We start from the raw sequence: 17,467 nt of genomic DNA, 5'->3' as shown, positions 1-17,467 counted from the left end.
TATTAACTAAGAATCAACTTAATAAATGAATGAACTATGTCCACAAATATTTTATATTCAAAAGGCATATCAACAAGTAAACCATTTTAGTCTGAAACTGTCATTTTCATATGAATACATCAGAACTCTTTTAAAGACTGAAGAAATAAAATATCAACTAATTTTCAGTCTTTCTGACCATTCTCAGAACTATTCGCTTGCAATCATTCAGAATTTGTTCCGTCTACGTTCAGACTATTCAGTAATTGTCATTTACTTATTCACATCAACATTATATGGATTTGTCGAAAAAGCTTATGAACAGTCTTGAACTAACTGCGAGTCATTGGTATGAACAGTTAACGTTGTTCAGACTTTTCATTTGATACTAAGATTCAAATGATTGTTTACGACTAACATTAACTAGCGATCGTTTGGCTTAAATCAAAATAAATCAACCAAAAATCACTGGTGTGCATCGTAATTCATCATTCAACGTTTCCGGTTGACAACTTAAACTCCTGAAAAGATCACACAGGAAACAGTTGTGCATAAGTAAAGAGAAGTATATGGCGCGTGTGAATTATTTAAGAATATTGTTTGCATAGTGTCTTCGTAAGTAACATGATTTTTTAATACAAATATGTAAGAAATATAGATTCGCGCATAACCGGTGTATCGTTCTGTATCCATATTTACGCACTCTGGTCTGATTCACAATAACACTGTTCTGAAAAAATGTCTGCATATTTACTTTATTTTTATTTATTTGTAAAGACTGTAAAATGGTCTTCTCAATTGTTTGCAGTATTATGTATACTTGTTTGATTTATTTTAACTGATACATAAGAGCACTCGCACACAGGCTTTTGTATAGAATGTATGTTAGTCATTCATGTGACAATGGAGAAGGAATGTATGACCTACGTCGACAATACATAACGATAATAAAGTTAAACCTAACACTTTGACATTTAATACAAACAAATACAGATAAGGTTTCATTTTTTCTACACATACCCATTTAAATGAAATTTATAAATGCTAGTTGATAATTGTGTTTATGAAATAGCTTTACTATTAAAGTTTGAGTACGGACTGCTAGCAATATATTTTCAAATGACAATCTTGCAAGATGAGATGATTTTGTATTTGACTATTTGTCAAGATAACCAACAAAACATTTTGTACGATAATTGCATGCATGCATGCATTATGTTAAAACCATAACACGTAGTAAGTCGGGATAAATGTTTCCGAAATGTATATATCAAAATAAAATAAAAAAGCATAGTCAGTGAAACTAAAAGGGCTTAAACACAAATTACATAAAATAACAATAGTTTCAAAATCATGGAATCAGATATTGAAAATATAATCATCTATATGCCATACACATTCTTTAATTGATTTTCTTTAATCGAGCCTACAGTTGACTGATATGTCGATTATCTAATTGTTACCTTTTCTCGGTTGCGGTACTTTGATTGAGCGTTGATTGGCATTGCAGTTGATGAATTCATATTAGGTGCAGCTTACTCTGTCTTAGCAAATAATATCGTTATTTTTTGTTGCTTATGCAAATATCATTTTTTTTTAATGTTACCTTGATATGTATCTTTTTTTTTATCGATATATGACATTTAAAAGTTGTTATACTACCGTTGTGTAAATCTAATAACTAGGAATAACCTTGTAGATTCTGTCAAAACCCTGCAATTATCACTAACGAAACGTATAGTATGGTGAAATGAAGACGTATTAATTGTTGTTAGTATATCACACCATATACCGCAACATCGGACAAGCTAAAAACTATTAAAAAGATATGGTACGACTTCTACATTTTGATTTTAAGTTTATTAATTCTTAACAATAAAAATATTATCATTTGAATAAAAAAATTGTAACTAAAATCCTAAAATCCAAGATTAAAGATTAATTTAAAACGTAAAGTCCATAAAATTAGACTAACCAAACGTTAGACTGCATCAACCAACAGTACAATTGGATGACACCTGTCATATTCCCGACTTGGTAAATATTTTTTCCGAAGAAAATGGTGGGTTCAACATGGCTTTGTAGCTAAATAAACCTTCCACTTATATGACCTCTGTTTATGGTTCCGGTTTATTGAATGTCATATCTTTAAAGGCTAGTTAATGCAGATAAATCATTAAAGAAAAAAACAAACAAGTATCAACGGCGATGATTTAAAAGAACAATGATGCTTACGAATATTTGTTCTGTTTTTATCAATGACGAAAACAATGAACATGAACTATTCTAACATTATAAATGGGCAGACTTAACAAAATACACATTATGACTCACTAAAACGAACTTACAATGACTGCTCAAAATGAAACGCACATTCATTGTTTTCAATGTTTGCTAGATTTTATTGTATTTATTACATTTGTCAGTGTCAATTATTAAACTTTCATTTCTTGTTATTATATAGTTCTGTTGATTTCAGTTTATAGATATTTTTATGAGATATACATTAACTTGACAATTACAGTTACTGTAGTAATCAAATCTTCCTTTGTTGCGATTGTCATTGTGTTCTTTTTAGAGGGATACACGTTCATTGAATACTCTCGGTTCATATTCCGTACAAATGATGATCGAGGAAAATGACATAAATCGTAACTTTTCTAAGTAGTTGTTAAAAGGATATGTGGTGGTCTATTTTCGTTTGTCAAAGTAATGTTGTGTCAATTTACTATGCCCTTATATTACATACGCTTATTTGGAACTCTTAGTTGGTATTTTGAAGAAATGCATTAATTTTGAACAAAGCAAATTATATTTTATAATACAGTTAAACATATTGTTTTTTTTTCTTTCACTTTATGTCCTTCTGTGTTTTTTTTTCTTGTTTCGCTCTCTTTCGAAAGGAACGCCGATAGCAGTCAGGAAACTATTAAACTAATGCGCTTGTTTATATTTTCAGAAGTATGTTTTGTCTGCTAAGATAGTCTTGGTTAACGTATCTATGTATCATTTGTGTGCATGAAATGACACGTGCTGGTCATATTTGAATTTTTTGTCTGCTTTATAAGGAAAGGTAAGAAATCACATATACATAAGGGATGGTCCATTTTGGGTACTTTATTTCAGTATTCTTTAATGTTTGTACCATTTTTTCTGTATTCTTTTATTATTTTGCAAATTACTATACTTGTATTCATGTAATATAGTGTCTTAATTTTTCCCATTTTTCTCTATTCTTTATTTGTTTGGCTATTTTTGTTAATTCTCCATACTTTTAACTATATTTTTGTAATTGTATGCCCATTAACTTCTATATATTCTGTAACCCAACCCAACTCTCATAAGATGCATACGGATATTTTATATAATTGTTACTGAGACAATATTTCACTGGAAACCAAATTTAGAGTATTTGAATACTAAAAGTCATAGAACGGCCCAACCAGAGAACCGAACACGTGTTGTAAAGAAACTATAGAAGGCCAAAGTTTTTGACAGGTGCATACTTCAATTGAATACACACAGTCCGATGTGTCCTCAAACAAGTACCTGAATAATAGGACTAAAAGGCAACAACAGAAAATTGAACGATCGATATTGTGATAATAAGAAATGAAATTTTAGAATGAGGAAACGTAACTCGTTTTTGGATTGCATGGATTGCAACATCAGTTATTGATACCCTAAATTAAATTATTTGTATGGCCTATATGTAATATCGTAAGATATTGTAGATTTTTTTCCATGCTTGTTCGTTATATAAAAAATAGCATTACTTTATTGGACCAGGTTTACATCAGCTTATTCTTTTGTGTTTTGGGATGTTCTACTCTAGTTGGCATGATACCCAGGTCAACAATGTATGAAATTAATAGGACAATAGGCCACTTGCTTATCGGCACCTTCAGTACATCATTTATGTTATTATTGTCAAAACTTTTTATTCGAAGCAGAACCACTGTAATCGTATGCGTTCAATCGACAATTCGTCCATAAAAAGGATAATGAAAATACAACACAAATTTCAATTCCACTTAAAGGATATGGTGCGTCTATACCTTACATACAATCTTGCACGTGTGAAAACACACTTAACAAAAGGTGGAATCTTAATTTGCTGATAATTTCTTTATTTTATGAAAGGAGAATTGAAGAAAAGTTTGTAAAAATTCGCGTCAGACGTTTTTAACAGTCTTTATTGAAATTTATGTTAAGATAAACATTTTTTAAATTATCTACGTGTTTTAATGAGGGAATACATCTAGTATACGATTTTTTAAATGTCTACCTGTAATATATGTGACGAAATTTGCATTGTAGAATTATAAAACACGATATAAACATGTATATGATTGTGATATTTGTTTTCCAATTGAATATGTCATGTATGTGATATGCATCTTATACTTTCTACGTAGTTATTATTGTATTTGCATGTTAACGTATATGTCGGATTACGTAGAGATCAATGTATACATGTACATAATTATGTGCAATAACAACAGAGAAGAAAAAACACATTTATTTCAATTTATATTTCAGGTTTTTCAAATAAGTTTGTTTTTTCAACTGACATGACTGATGGTTATGGTAGAATATATGAATACAACTTGGAGACTAGAAACATATCATATCTATTAACAAATCTACAGAGCGACGTGTATTCGATCACTTACGATTATAACAATGGATATATCTATTTTCCAAGACTACACAAGAACGAAATACAGAAGTGAGAGAATTGCATACTTTTCATAGAACAAATTATGGAAAGAAAAGTAGGGGTTAGTGGGCGAAATATTTAATGGCACTACATAGATAAAACCTAAGGATTCCGAAAATCTATCAAACATTAAAAAACAAGAAAAGCAACATCCTTAAGTGAACATTTACGTGTCATATTAATATGTTTGACGAACATATCAAATTTAGAGATCTACTTTGTTAATGGTTCAATAATAAAAAAAAATACAATACAAGCAACAATTCCAATTTTACGGCACCCGATGCGCATTTCGATGATTCATGTAGCTTTAGTGGTGTGTAAGGCGGAAATATCTGTAAACCTAAGTCGTTATTCATACGTTGAAAAACTCATAAAACCAAAAGGGACAATCGTTGAGGTATTTGAGCTTTTGGTTAGGCTATTTGATACAGGACTTTCCGATAAGAATTTTCCTTGGAGATTGGTATTTTGGTTATTTTACCTTTTTTAAACCCGTTTTATTCTTAGATTTCAGTATCCATGAGAACAACCCTACACATTAGAGTTTGTGACTGATGCAGCTCAACCAATAGATGTTGCCATTGATCCATTATACGGCCATGTGTATTGGACTGAATATAATGATTGAAATATTTATAGATGTAATTTAGATGGATCTGATAAATCACCTGTCCTCAATGATGATCCACTCTTTGCTCTAACTCCAGACTATCGGAACAGTTTTTTTTAATCCATTTTTAATGAATATTAAAAAGACTCCACTTCACTTCAGAGAACGCTCAAGCAAACCATTAGATAAAAATTGCATAAAATCTTGAACAGATTAGTGGATATATGACACTCAGGAACCTAAATCAAATTTATCTTAGGTCAACTTAAATTGAGGATGTTGGAACCTTATTGTGTTGATCAATATAAATGATTTTTTTAATGGTTAATTTTACTATAACGATAAAGTATGCTTCGGTGTTTTTTGCTGTTCATGTACTGATAAAGTGTCATGGATGTTTTTCTATTAAACGAAATGCTAATTTTTATGCACTAACTTTTGAAAAGATGAAATCGTAATGAACTAACAGGCAAGTGTATTTATCAAATGCTAATAAATCAATAAAAATGATAACTGATATGCTTTCTATTTTTATCGATAAAAACACAAATCTCCTAGCAGGAACTAATCTAACACTGATATTTTGTCTTTTTGTTTTTGTTTATTGTTATAGATCTAATAGTAAATTAAGTAACGCAGGTTTAAACATGTTATGCTATAGAACCTGGAATGAAACGTCCGTAAACACCTAAAATTATAAAACAAAAGGTATTAAAAGATTCATTTCATAAGAAATACTAGCGTTTTGAGAAGACTTTCAAGCATTTGAAAATATAGGTGCACATTGTGTTTTGTTCTGTGTTATATTACACAAATATCACTAGATTCATAAAGTGGTGTTTCAATGTTCTTCCTTTTAAATCAAAATTGTAGGTGGTTGTATTATAATACAACACTAACGACAAAAAGAAGTATACGACGATCACGATTGGATGGTATTGAAAATCAAACAGTGATTGAGGAAGAAGCTTCGGATTTGATTATAGGTATGTTATGATAGAGCATATTACCGTCGTTATTTATTTTTCTTTTAAAAGTATCGCATAGGTGAAGAATAACATGATTTACAAGTTTATATATTTCATAAACTTTTCTTTATTGATTAAGTCTTTGTACTGATTTTCTTCAATATTTGGGTTTTTTTTAATACTGTCTTTCCCTGTTAATTTTTCCCATGTTTTGACATTGATGTTCCTTTGACGATGACGCGGGGGTTGTTTATAGACCTTGTCCATAAGTGTGATGTGTTCGAGCTTTTGAATTTGCTTAGGATATCCGTTTAGAATTTTCCTCGGAGTTCTGTATTTTTGTTATTTTACTTTTAACTTCCCATGAGGGTCTTTCACTGTCGCTTTCGTCACACCCTTACATTGTTTATATATCACTGCTCGTTTGCTATGCCCAGCCAGCAGTTACATTGGATTTTTCTGAAAGTATATTATGTATTACGTGTAAGGTTTGAAGTCAGGATTTTTTTTAATTGAAATATTATGAACCTTTATTAAATTCTTCTATTGATACACACATTTGGTTTGGACGTTTGTCTGTACTTAAATATTTATCAAACGGAAGTGACAAAGAAACGCAACATTAGCATACCGCTGTTTAATAGTCATAAATCGATTAAGCGAAAACAAATCCGGGTCACAAACTAAATCCGAGTCACAGCATATCCTAATGTTTACAATAATTTTGTTTACCGAACTAGAAAATTAAGATACAGTCCGGGAAAACTAATCAAGTCCTTTTAAAAGGTAACACATCTAACGCTGTTATCAGGTCTTAGAATATTGTATTTGTTTGAATAAATATTGATTTTGTTAACAGTAAATTGAAACCAAATTAAAACTGATTGTTCTACACACCTGCGTATTGACAGTACAGCAATCTTGCGATACATATATTTTGGCATTTCATTAAGTCATGTTTTCTCTCTGTCTGAAAATTACGTCTCTGCACTAATTCTATTGGATGTTGGATTTGTACTGATTGATAGTTTAGTCTTAGATACATGAACTTTTATTACTAGTAATTGTTAATGGCTAAGAACTATTTGTCAGTCAAGCATATGTAGTTTGCGTCTTTAATGTTGTGAGGGATGTTTACATACCCTACTATGTCCGGTCTGTGTTTTTGAGAGATTTGTTATTCTGATTTATATCTATCTGATTTTCGTAACATGCCCTTTTCAACTGATTTGTATAGTTTGGTCCTAAATTGAAATGTTATACGTCACTGTTCCATATTGGTGCCTTCAAATATGTTTAAAAGTCAAATGCCAGGAGTCAGTAGTTCAGCGGTTGTCGTTTATTCATGTCTGTCACATTGTTTTTCATAACATGTTTTGTTAAAAATAAGAAAGTTTGCAAATTATAAAAATAGTGGAAGACGCTGATGCATAGGTGAACGTGATATGGTTGAAATTATATCAAATGAAAATCGACAGGAAGGAACTGTGAACATTTGTTTTTTTCAAAATATTTTTACAAAAATATTTCCTCTGAAACTGCTGTACCAACTTGGCTACGATCCTCATTGCGGTATTTTGTTAAAAAAAAAATGTGTTCAATGACCCCGCCTGCCAACTAACATGGCCGCCATGGCTAAACAAAGAACATACGGGTAAAATGTAGATATTGGCTTATAACTATGAAACCGAAGCGTTTAGAGCAAATCTGACATTGTTCATCATGTCACAATCTATCTGCCCTGAAACATTTAGACGAACGAGACAACCTGTAGTTGGATTTCTACCCCTTCATTGGTTATTTTAAGGAAGTTTTGATGTTTTGGTTATTATCTTCAATATTATTATACATGTAATAGATTGAGATAAAATGTAAACAGCAATAAAGTTCAGCAAAGTAAGATGAACAAAAAAGTCATGACCAAAATGGTCAATTGACCCCTTAAGGAGTTATTGCCCTTTTTAGTAAATTTTTAATAATTTTTTTTTAAATATTTTACAAAACCTTCCCCTCTGAAAATACTTAGTCTAACTTTCCCAGAATCGTCATTAGGCTATCTAGTTAAAATAAAAGAGGTCGAAACTGGGTTCAAACTATTGAAGCCAGGTCGAGTATAGTTTAAAATTTTAGTATGGTCAATATAAGGGGCGTGTACTTGTTTAGACAGTTAAGTGTACTTCAGACTACATTTGATTAATATCGTGTAAAATAATTCTAATTCAAAATGATCGAGAAAAACACGGTACAGCCATGTACAAAAACTGTCAAATTCAGGCTCGTTCTGGTTTGTATATATTTTTTCTGCCAGTCATTTAAATGATCAAAAACTAAAAGTTGAATTACGCACAATGTAAGCATCAGAGAGAGAGAGAGAGAGAGAGAGAGAGAGAGAGAGAGAGAGAGAGAGAGAGTCGTATGTCTGAATTATAATAGATGTTGAAATGATGGTCTACAAAAAAAAATATGTACATAAATTTCCTTTTGTACTACATAACGGTATCAATATTTATCGTTGCTGTGAATGCATACATAAAATACCGAATTCTTTTTGATTTAAGATTTCAACGAAGAAAGACTTTACTGGATGAACTTCAAGACAGGTGATTTGAAATATTCATATTTAAACGGAACTAATGACAGGAAAGTGTTCGGCACGAATACGACCATAAAAAACGTAGGCATCTATGTACTTGATAGCGAAATATACTGTGTAAATTTTAATCATATACTCAAAGTCACATAGCCATTAGTCACATCAGCGAGTGTCATATACGCAGGTACCAAAAGAATATATGGTTTACTTGCATATAAGGAAAAACGTAAGTACTTGCATAGACATTTACGCAACTGTAGTTTACTCGTTCTATTTCTGAAATTAATTCTAACATAACTTTTGATTTTTTTAACCCTGTATACCAACATTCCCCATGTGAAATTATAAAATTGTTTTGAATAAACGTTGAACGACAAAATTTCTTCTTATGTGACGTTTACACTTTCTGACGTCAGAGACGCGAAGCAATGAATGTGGTTTTTAATTTGATAGATGCTTTTGTGCTTTTTTGTAAATGATTGTATGTTTTGATATTGTAACACAGTGATGACTGCTGTACCCATATTTTGACTACTTTATTTATTTTGTCTGTTTTGTTCACGCATTGTTGTAAATATAACGGAATTTGATGAGACTGTCGTACAAGTGAGAGGTTTAGCGCTATAAAACCAGGTTCAATCCACCATTTTCTACATTTGAAAATGCCTGTACCAAGTCAGGAATATGACAGTTGTTGTCCATTCGTTTGATGTGTTTTGTCATTTGATTTTGCCATGTGATTAGGGACTTTCCGATTGAATTTTCCTCGGAGTTCAGTATGTTTGTGATTTTACTTTTTACCGCCGTTCAAATCTCTCAATTTGATGAGGAATAAAAGTCAAGGCAGCAAACACAAAGTGATGGAATCGCGTGATCTACAAAATGAGCCAGACATATTGCATCGACAGGGTAAGCGTCTCCTTCAATACATGTAATATATATATATAAACATTAATACACTACCATTTATTTCACTCTCAAAATTGAAATGGAAATGCACCGCAAATGTGTTTCTTTATTGTATCTGTTTTGATAAGAAAATTTACCAATAAACACATATTAGAAATATTTTTAAATATAAAAATAAGCTAAATTGAAAAAATGATATCTGCATTAACAGTTGTATTAAGTATGTGTCTAGCGATAAACTATTGAATATATAATGTTTATTGATTTTGCTCGTTTGTTTGTTTTCAAAGCGTCTGTCAATGACCATGGCTTTATCGTGGGAGTTAGTCTAATGCAGCAAACTTTTGTTTGTTACTATAGCATGTATATGACAATGTAATTGTTATGTTTCTATCTGTATACAGTTTTAAACTCAATACTAGTACATGTAATAGTTAGAATTGTAGCAATGCTTACTTCTTGTCGCTTTCATGTATATGATAATATGACTACAGTGTTATCAAATGACACACTACCATGCACACCCTATATAAATATAAATTTTCAACTATGTACAGAAATCAGCAATCATTATAAGTGTTATTTAGAAGCGAACGGCGTCAACATTCTGCTAAATTGAATTTGTTCAAGTCGACACAATTACATACACACTAGGGAACACATTTTGAGCGACACACACACAGAAACATGCGTTGAGGGACTATAAAAAAAACATTTATTATGTCAGTGCATTTTGACTTCACACATACAACAGTCAGATTATACACGTATTTGATAGTACATATTACAATTGTTATCATACATTTATAATACAAAACTAGTTTTTTACGTTCTACATGTATCTTGTACTAACGAAGCTGCTTCGTCTCGCTAGTTTAAACCTATAGCATGTTTAACGATACGGTTCTATTCCGTATTGTATGATGTTCCTGTTTGTTAATTTAATTCAATTTAAATCAAAATAAACATATCCTATTCAAAAAATAACTGAAATGGATTGAATACCAGAATGATAAAGCCTTTATACATCCTCTCCAAGATAATTTAAACATTTAAATAACATGATTCAATTTCAAATCAATTACATAGTGTGGAAAAGAAAATAATTGAAATTCATGTAACAGGTCTTGACCATTAATATGATCTTTAATAGTGATCTATTTCTTCTGATACTTTGTTTCTATATTTTGCTTAATTCATTCAAATATATTACATGACAGTTGTTTTCAGTGTCACAATTGCATTGTTACTCTTATCTAGTAGTAAATAACAATTATCCGCTTGATTGCATTGATATTGAGGTGAGTAATAATTTCTTTTCAACTTGTTAATAACAGTTTGCACGATTGTAAATTAAATATGTGTGCATACTATCCAAAACGACATAAAATATATTTCAAGCTAAACCATAAATGTACAACAAAAACAAAAACAAAATATGTTGGCTATATATATAGTTCACACGTTATTATCTTCGTCAGTTTTATCTTCATGTAATGCAGTTTATTAATTGAAAAATCTGTTTTCTTAATTGACTCTTGAAGTGTTAAATTATTTTATACAAATAACATGTATCAACAATGAAAAAATTAACTTAAGTACTAGTATACACATGTTTACATAATGCTGAAGCGCTCTTTACAAAAAAAAAAACCAACAACGCAGTAAAATTTGATGTGTGTGATAAAATCGATCACGATTAAGCATTCAGTAAACACAAAACACAGAACAGAACAGAACAGTCGACTGGAATTATAAAGTAAAAAAATGGGCAATCACTTAGATTAGAAGCAATTTTTATATTCCAAAAAAGTATTTGATTTCCTCATTTATAAACAAATGTCATCGCAAAAATACCGAACGTCAGAGTATATTCAAAACGTAGAAGTCAAGAACAACCGAAAAAAAAAAGAAATCCTCGACAATATCCTTCGACGGAAAGACTGAAAAACAATTGTTGTATTCCTGACATGATACAGGGTAAAATGGTGGGGGTAGCACAGATTTATAACTAGCGTAACTTCCTATTTGTATTACAGTTGTATATAGTTTAGTTCCGTTATTTTGATAAAATTGTGTAAGCAACGCACACAGAAATTACTGGTTAAAATGACAGTAACTGGGATAAATGATAAAGTAATATATTGTTTTGCATTTGATATACTCGTTGTATTCTATGTATAGGAAATGCAACTCTGAAAAAAACGTTGTCCAGTTCAAAAAGAAGCACACTCGGAGGAACTGAATACAATACATTTAGATGGCAATTTCCTTCCAATTTAAATAGGTTCCTTTACCATGTTAACCTAAAGACATACAAACTAGAATATAAAAGTACACTAAATGTACGTAACTGTACGCAAAATTGTGTCGTAGAACGATCGAATGTTAGACTAACGTATGTTAACGTTAGTGTAAAAGTTCCTCGATTATACCTGTATTATCATTTGACTTCATTTATACAAGTTAAAAGAAGAGAACTGTGAGAGTAAAGAAGACCTGTATTAAAAAAGAGGGGCGAAAGATACCAGAGGGACAGTCAAACCCATAGATCGAAAATAAACTGACAACGCCATGGCTAAAAATAAAAAGACAAACAAACAAATAATAGTACACAAGACACAACATAGAAAACTAAAGACTAAGCCACACGAACCCCACCAAAAACTGGGGGTGATCTCAGGTGCTCCGGAAGGGTAAGCAGATCCTGCTCCACATGTGGCATTCGTCGTGTTGCTTATGTTATTACATATCCGGTAAATAGTCTAATTCGGTAAGTCACATTCGTGGTGAAAAAGGAAGTGGATTGTAATCTACGACATAAGGAACATATCCGATATCATCTGTGAAACGGTTATTCCATAACGGTCAACCAACACGTGATGGCGTCCGTAAAATTTACGAAGGGATGATTTCAGCTTCACCATTTGGAACTCTTGGTTTAATAGCTTCAATTATACGCTAAGTTCGCTTTTTACGAAGGCTTTGGTAATTTGTGCCATCGGTCTGTTTGGCTCCCCATTGACTATTTGACAAATTTACATACCTGTAGATCTAGGCTGATATGCATAAAACCACTTATGTTAAGATTTTCAATCGTAGTACTGATTTATCGTAGGACATGTAGAAAAACCGTCCGTTCGGAACAAATCTTTGCTCAAGTAGTTTTATGCATATCAGACCTGACATGGAAGCATATTTGTTTTTAATCATAGGTCTATGTTGTCACAAAAGCAAAAAGCAGTTTCAGCATAACATTTCAGATAATTTAATTCAACACTATATAATTATATCGAAACAAGATACACGAAGAGCAACATGAAAAAAAACCAAAAAATCCTAATATAAAACACCATCATATACTGACACAAACCAATTTAAGGAATATCCATGATAAAATATACACCAATTAAAACATCGTATTACAGAATTCCTGTCATATCTAACTGTCGCAATAAACAGAGATGAAAGGATAAGCATACCAAATCACGGTCTGTATCTTATCTAGGGTTTTGAAATTGAGTTAAAGTCAGAATAACAAGTCTTGTAATACTTGTGGAATGCCACAATTGCTGAAATATCCACATTATCTTAGCGAAACTACATAACGTAAAAGTATCGATTGTATACGTTTATGGCATTTTACATCTAACCAAGAATCCTTTTTTTTTGTGTAATTGTTGACACAGCATACGTGCATTAAGTTGTAAGTGCTTATAAAACTAATTTTGATTGTATATGTGTTTTTTAAGATTAACAGATACAGATCGAAAGTGCATTGATAGAATGGAAAAAAAAATATGGCTTTTTCTTTCTAGAAAAAGAGAGACAATGCTGCGATGTAGACCAATATTTCTGTGACAAATAAATGCAAAAAAGACATTGTCAAAATATTTATAATAATAAAAAAGTTCAGAAATTAATCTGGCTTAAAAAATAAGACCGTTGCATGGTAAACTCAAAATATGTATGTGATGAAATATTCTGTCTTTAATTCGTTATTACACATGTTGATATTTCACTCATTTCCTTGTAATATTGGCGACCAAAATATATCATGCAAAATAAATAAAAATAAATTTGAATCTACGTTGTCAAATGTTGTATTTTTCCTTTTGGTTTATTTGTTATAATGCAGTTACATATGTTTAAGCTAGTGTCTTGTTAATATAGACAATATATCAATACAAATGTAGTGTAGTGTGTTTATTGTACATTGTGCAAAGTCCGCATTATACCAATAATATGACAAAAGTGTATCTTTCATCTTGAAAGTTGAACATATAGCCAACTGTTAATGAAAAACGTCAATTTAAAGTAAAATAACAAAAATACCGAACTCCAAGGAAAATACAAAACGAGTCCTTTATCAAATGGCAAAATCAAAAGCTCAAATACTTAGGACGAATGGAAAACAATTGTCATATTCCTGACTTGGTACAGACATTTCCTTATGTAGAAAATGGTGAATTAAACCTGGTTTTATAGCTAGCTAAACCTCACATTTGTATGACAGTCGGATAGAATCCAATTATATTGAAAACAATGTGTGAGCAAAACAAACAGGAAGAATAGGTAAAAATGTCAAAAATTGGGGTTTAGCAGTCAATATTGAATTATTATCTTAATAACTGTAAAAACGAATGACGACATGTATTTCAACAAAGAAATACAAAATGGCATAGAAACACTCCATAGACAAAGTATATAAGCACAATTGATAGACAAGAATACAAAAATGACCATAGCACACTAACACAATGGCAGGATGTATAAATACAAAGCCACGCCAAAAGTATATTACACAAAAATGAACTAAACAGTAAAGTAAAAATATAGAGAGACAAAGAAATAGAACACTATAAAACGTATGTAAGATGATAAACAATGTCAGTTCCTAGAATCTATACTTCAAGGCCATTATGTATTATTTGTGAAGTTGATACGGAATATTTATCAACAAGGTTTTGGTGTCTTCCGATGAACTTTTTTAGAAATAGGACAAGACGTTCTTTGACATAACCTTGGTTCATCAACTTTCTGCTCATACACTGGTGACGTTTTGTAAGGCCTGAGTAGCAGCTGCAAGCTCTTGAATACCGAATGAGTTGGGAAATGTATATCACATATGACGGTGAAGTTGGTATATTGCTGCTAAGGTGGGGAACATTGATAATTATAATCGTCTCGTTTGTGATAGGTTATAGCACTGAGATGACCGTTTAGGTCAAATTATAAAAGTTTGTTGATAACTAATTAGTGAATGGTTTAAGATTAAAAAAGAAATAGTATTGAGTAAAAAATTACCGGATCGTAACAAATAATAATACTCATTTTGATTTGCTATTAGATAAGAAATATAAACAATTATGAATATGAATAATTCATCTTAACTATAAAGATATGTAATATTTACCTCGACTATGGGCGATGACAAACTAGTAAAAACCAGTTTAAAACATTTCTTAAAAAACTGTGCCAGATGAATATCCTCTTATACAAGGTTCAATAGACATCGGTCTCAGTTGTAAACTGCATCACTCAGTCTAACATGTTTATCATTAAATCAAAACCTTTTGTTGATTTAACAACATGGAGCTTTATAGCATTGTTCACAAAACACTTGCAAGGTTTTTTCCAAATCGAATTGACATTTGTTGATCATCAACGTTCAAATGATCATTGAATGAATATATGCATAACATAACAGAAACTGAAAATCATTAGTAATTTTTCTATATCAAAATAAGGGTATACAAATTTCAAATATCCATACTTGAATATAAGGCCACAATAGTTGATCGATGTTCAAATTACTGCTCAATCGAATACAAAACAATAAGTCCGATCATGTTTTGGTGAAGATCCAATGTATGTAGCATAGTCCACCTTACATTAATTCTTAATATGAATGGGTTTCTTATTTCATGAAACTAGTGGATAAAGCATCTGCTCTCTTTTCACACAAGGTCACGTGTAATTGATATCTTTACGATCAAAGCTATCCAAAATTAATACATACAATCCGAATGAATGTGTAATGTAACTGTTTAAGCAAATATACAGTGAGTATAAATATAGTCAAATTATTTTAACTGCAACTATCAGTTCCTTCAAATATTGTCTGAAACAATTAATTTCATTTCTTTTGTTGTTTTAGAGGAGTAGCTAAAAACCCAAACATGACAAACTCTTTGAATGACCTTTGATCTTGATCTCAGTTTGACTGCCATAATGGAAATTAGGAAATAAATCAAATGCTATGTCAAACTTCATTGACGTTTCTTAGAGATGTGACCAATTATATGAAAACGAAAAACTTAAAAGCCTTCATCGTTTCAATGCAGTGGTGATAAAAAACAAAAAGAGTTAGAACTATCAGGTGAAAAATGTGTTTGATTACACAGAGTTGACAACAAAAGCGATAAAATTGTTGTTTACATGTGTCAATGATCTGTTCCGCATGTTACAAATGAAAACGACCAATATTGGAATCAAAGAGACGTTGAAAAAAAAAGATGTATGTGTTAAGATCAAAAAAGGCAAAACATCCAAATAAAAAGAACACGATCAACAGATCTTGACTCAGAAAGGTTAAAAGATAATAGACATTATTTGAAAAAAAAACAAACAATTCTTCAATAAAGCCCACTTTATTCAAATGTAATGTTCTTATGTTCACGGTTTGCTTATCTATATAGATTAATTTACATGTTCAAATTTGTAAATTGTATTTCTAAATTGTCTAATATGATATTGTTCTCATATTAACACGTGTCGTTTACATGATTGATCGAAATGTGAACATCGCAATATTTTCCTTATTGCCGCTCATCGTATTTTAATGGACGTTTTACAAGGATATATTTCTATCTATGTTTCTCAGAATGAATATTTCCCTATAGCAAAACCATCAAATTAAATATTCCTATATATGAACAATACATAAATTACAAATTCTGAAACGCAAAAATTAATGACTTCCCTAAATGCACAATCAAAAGAAAAGATAGCGTAAAAAAAACCACGCGAGGAAATATTCATTGAATGCTTGTACAAGTTAAATACTCTTTAAATATCTGTTCTTTATGAATGAAACATTATTTGAGGTCAAGAGCAAAAACTTGAACGTTAATGATTGTAACACTCGTGTATAGGCCATTTTGATAAAATTTTATTTTTTCATGTGCAGATTGAATGATTTGATGGTATTGCATTACACAGGCTTACACACTTACTGACCAAGGACACCAAAGCTAAAATCCAGGGTGTAATAATTATCTCTGTAACCACACACATGACACAAATATTTGGCAAGTTAAGTTTCTCGCCAAATAAACCACCAAAAGGACACAAATAGAGGTCAATAAAACTTATGTCAATTATTTTGCTTCTTAACGAAAAAAGTTTTGTAATCGTAGGGTAATAACTTAAGCAAATATGTTAATATCACGATACAGGTGACTAAATTCAATATAAGTTCATGTGTGAATATAATAATGAACGTTCTTGTACATTTAATTTTCGGTTTTAAATGCTTTTAATGCTCTTAATAAAAAAAAAACTCCAAAACTCAGAATGTTTATTATGATATCTGATTGACGTCCCAATGCTGATATCTACCATTATATACCTATATGGAGTTATTTTCTTTCAGAACGATAGGTCATTCTTTCGAAGAA

At 30.9% G+C, this 17,467-nt stretch overlaps 1 long non-coding RNA gene across 1 annotated transcript; it reads left to right on the top strand.

Moving 5' to 3' along the window:
* The first annotated feature begins 2,936 nt into the window (after nucleotides 1-2,936).
* LOC127736856 (uncharacterized) lies at nucleotides 2,937-13,874 on the top strand. The gene is made up of 4 exons (XR_007999227.1): nucleotides 2,937-3,052; nucleotides 4,522-4,711; nucleotides 5,213-6,301; nucleotides 8,842-13,874. It is a non-coding gene; the product is annotated as an uncharacterized LOC127736856 (long non-coding RNA).
* The last annotated feature ends 3,593 nt before the right edge of the window (nucleotides 13,875-17,467 follow it).

This window comes from Mytilus californianus, unplaced genomic scaffold (genome assembly GCF_021869535.1).
Source record: "Mytilus californianus isolate M0D057914Y unplaced genomic scaffold, xbMytCali1.0.p SCAF_38, whole genome shotgun sequence".
NCBI classification, from domain to species: Eukaryota; Metazoa; Mollusca; class Bivalvia; order Mytilida; family Mytilidae; genus Mytilus; species Mytilus californianus.
Note: the sequence above shows the minus strand (reverse complement) of the source record. Positions and strands in the feature narration are given on the sequence as shown.